Here is a 4,043-nt window from a genome sequence, read left to right on the forward strand (position 1 = left end):
GATAGCACTATATATACACACACACACACACACACACAGTGTGTGTCTGTGTGTGTGTGTGCATATATCAATACATACTACATATATATTAGTATCAATTCAGAGATGTTCTTGAAACAAGAACACATAAATGATTAAAGGACAACATTACAATGGGCAGCAAAGGTAAGTAATATGTAACACAAAATCCTGCTGTACACGTACAAGAAAGATGTTTGCAGTTAAATAGGTGCTTTTATAATTGCATGAAAATAATATGCACATGCAATGATTACATCAATTAACACACCCAAATGCAATGTTTTGCTGCAAAGTCAATGGCAGCTTCTCTAAACTTAGCAACTGGCTCCTGGTGGACCATTACTGAACAGACGATTAAAACATAAATATTTAGAACACTATTCATTAATTAGGAGTGTTCACATTTCCAAAACTTCACGTGTACAAGAACATACTTGAAAGTTTGGAAACAACACAGTCTTCAGCATACATACAATAGTAATTAGATAATGTGAAGTCAACAAAACAAGGCCAAAGACATATTTTCTGAATTATAACATTTATTTTTTTTGTTCCTTTTGCGAGCGAGTAACAGGCCTGCTTGTTGTCTCTTGAATTTTCCTTTTTCTTTTGCCACCAACTTTAGGCACAGCAGAGCCACTTTGAGTGGCCTCTGGCACTTCACGGGCAGGGCTTGTGGGCAGTGACTCACCTACAGGGCTTTTGGGCAGTGACTGTTCACCTACGGGGCTTGTGGCCAGTGACTCACCTACAGGGCTTGTGGCCAGTGATTCACCTACAGGGCTTTTGGGCAGTGATTCACCTACAGGGCTTTTGGGCAGTGATTCACCTACAGGGCTTTTGGGCAGTGATTCACCTACAGGGCTTTTGGGCAGTGATTCACCTACAGGGCTTTTGGGCAGTGATTCACCTACAGGGCTTTTGGGTAGTGACTGTTCACGGACAGGGCTTGTGCCCACTGACACATGTGAGCTAGTTGGTAGACACTGCACAAGTGATGGTTGGTTTGTTTCATGTGTGTCTTTTGTTGTTTTTGACCAAAAACTGGTCAGTAGTAACTGCTTGTATTTTGTTTTTGTGGGCTCCTTTGTAGGTGTCAGCTGCTGATTTTGTACAGATGGCAGTGGTAGTATGTCGTCAGGAACCTGCACAGCAATCTCTGCTACTTGACCGGTAACATTTGGGCCTGGTGAATGAATATCAGATGAATGTGGTGAAAACTGACCTGCATGAACAGATCCTGGCTGGGAGGTGTTGAATTGTGGTACATTAGTCATTCTCCAGTAATTAGCTTGTGTTTGCTGAACAACTAATGCTTCGAATGAGGTGTTGATTTTTTGCAACTGTTTCGGCACTTCAATGAAGACTCTGTGGAGATGTGCCAATTGTGAAACTGTTTCTTCCTGCAGTGCAATCATCCTTTCCAGCACTGTCATGAAGTCAGAATGGCGACGATTTTCTGCTTCCACAATTTTTCCCTCAGAAGCTACAATTGCATCGTATGTCGTATTTGCTGGACGATTTGCCGGTAAAACAGTTTCAATTGGAACGTCTTCATGGTCACTTGCTTCTATTTGTGTGTGTATGGCGGTGGCGTCATCATCATCATCATCATAATCCTCTTCATCATGTTCTACAAATAAATGTACAAATTATTAAATGTCATGTTAATCTCTGCTGTGTTACTATGTAATTGTACTGTGTCATAAGTAACAACTAACATGTTTCCATACGTTTTATAACCTCACATTAAAAACTACCTTGACTTAAGAATAATGTTTGGACTCAGAATGAAATATGAGTGAATGAAAACTTGCTGTAAACTCACAACTCCTACATGATAGTTAACATCACTAACACAATACAAGTTGCCTTACACTTCATTTTCACTGACACTAAGTAATCCTATTTAAAGAAGATGTGCAAAACAAATAATGAACATGACAACATAACATATAGAAGAGCACATATTATATGGCCACCAACTGATACACTCACCTTCTAGGTGTGTTGAGCTGGCTGACCCAGGTGAAGACACTTGTTCAGTCTCAGGTGACACATGTCCTTCAGGGGCAACTATATATAACAATAACATAAGTTTTACATTTACATGTGTAAATATTGAACAAACAGTTATTGTATGTTCTGTATTTATGAGTACCTAACAGCATCATTTCCTTAACCCAAAATGTGTGTGTGAAAGTGAACATAAATAGTTGTAATAACAATGTACATGCCTGTGTACTTAGAAGTTTTGAGTTCCCTAACATACAACATACTATGGTTCTGCAGTAATGCGTGAGGAAAAATACATTAAATTTGTACATAAAAATCATATGTTGTGTAGTGATATCAGTATCATAATGTACATAACTATCATGAGATGACCATTCACAATGGTTATCATGAAGGTGGTCATATTGCAAAAAATGTTGCTTTTGGTAGAGGATATGTGTGGTACATTAATATAAGATGTGGCACACATGAATGTGGCTGTGACTAAACAAGACAACACATGCAGTGTGTGATAATGTGTCGTTGATAGTAGTTCAACTATAGATATGAGTGAACTAATGTGTGACGTACGGTTTGATAAGTAATGAGTTGTTGGGGCATTTAGTAGCTAAAGTGAAGCTTTCAAATGAGTGTGATTAACTTCAGTTGTGCTAGTCAGGTTGTAAGAACGGTATTCCCTTCCCCAAAAAGCCTAATCAGCCACACCTTTCAAATACTTGAAACAGGTGAAAATGGTGTGAACTAAGTTGCCCCTAAAATGAGGCTGTAATTAGTGTGTGTGCTGAACCCCACCCCCTCTGTTGAAGTGTATGCTGTGATGAGATATTAATTGCAGCTGCTTTAACACAATGGTAGATGAGCTAAATAGTCGTGTGCAGTTTTGAAGTTATGAAAACAATGACATAAAATATGATACGTGTGCCTCATTATGCTGTCTGTATATGAGTTAAAGCAAAAATGGACCTTTTCATAAACAACTATAGATGTGTTAGTGCAAGTGATGTTTGTAGGCCGTTGCATGCAATATATTTGATGCATGCTTAAAATAGGCAGTAATGTCATGTTTGTCGGAGTAAAATAAATAAATACACAATAATATTCTACATATTTCTGTTCTGTACCTGTAGCTAGTAATAATTTCTCATTAACATGTGTTACACATGTGTACTACCCTGTTGTTCCCCATCTTCGCCCACCATCAATTGCTTCCACTGCAGCAATGCATTTTGGGAATTCACATGTAAATGAGCACGCAATGGCACGTGCTATATTAGTTACTGCTTTTAGTAGGACTACAACATATATGTCTATTTAGATATATATATATATACAGAATCAGACATATACATATATAGATGCAGGTATGCTTATATTGTGAAGACAGTATAAAAAGCAGTGTAACTATGCAAAATAACTGTAAGCAACGACACGCCTAGTACAGTAATATTTCTCACCTGGTGGAAATTGTGAGGGGTAAATTCCTATATCACGGTCACCAGGTAAGCCTTCCACGACGACGGGAAGTAATTTTGCCCGAAGCAGCTCCTCCAATGGACTTAATATGAGACGTTGTGGTGTGGGCCCACCTCCAGTGCCAGTAGCATGCACGCGTTGGTGTTGTATTTTCTTTTTCAATTTGGACCTAATATCATCAAATCTCTTGTGACAATTCCGCTTGCCCCGCACATGATTCCCACACGCATTGACACCAATGACTATTGTGTCCCACATTTCTTTTCTGCTTGCTGAACTTGTCCGCCCTTGAAAAACATTTAAAATATATGAGGTAAATGAATAATAATATAAGCACCAGTTTCCTACACTGCTAGCTGTTCCAAGAGATAGCAAACATGCTGTTTTATGTGTAATATGTGAAGCACATGAGCATTCACTACTAAACCTATACATGTAAGCAAGGTTGCATTCATATTGTATGCAGTTATGGCAAATTGACCGCCTGTGTTTAGTTGTCCTTGTAAGGCATGATAAAAAGCTGTGTTTCCAGA

At 38.7% G+C, this 4,043-nt stretch overlaps 1 long non-coding RNA gene across 1 annotated transcript; it reads right to left on the reverse strand.

Annotated features, from left to right (window-relative positions):
• Window positions 1-1,506: 1,506 nt before the first annotated feature.
• Window positions 1,507-3,688, reverse strand: LOC142491960 (uncharacterized). Its single transcript, XR_012800616.1, has 3 exons — window positions 3,492-3,688; window positions 2,020-2,097; window positions 1,507-1,654 (listed from the first exon to the last, which is right to left on the reverse strand). It is a non-coding gene; the product is annotated as an uncharacterized LOC142491960 (long non-coding RNA).
• Window positions 3,689-4,043: the final 355 nt, after the last annotated feature.

The sequence above is a fragment of the Ascaphus truei genome, chromosome 4, assembly GCF_040206685.1.
Source record: "Ascaphus truei isolate aAscTru1 chromosome 4, aAscTru1.hap1, whole genome shotgun sequence".
Classification (NCBI taxonomy): Eukaryota; Metazoa; Chordata; class Amphibia; order Anura; family Ascaphidae; genus Ascaphus; species Ascaphus truei.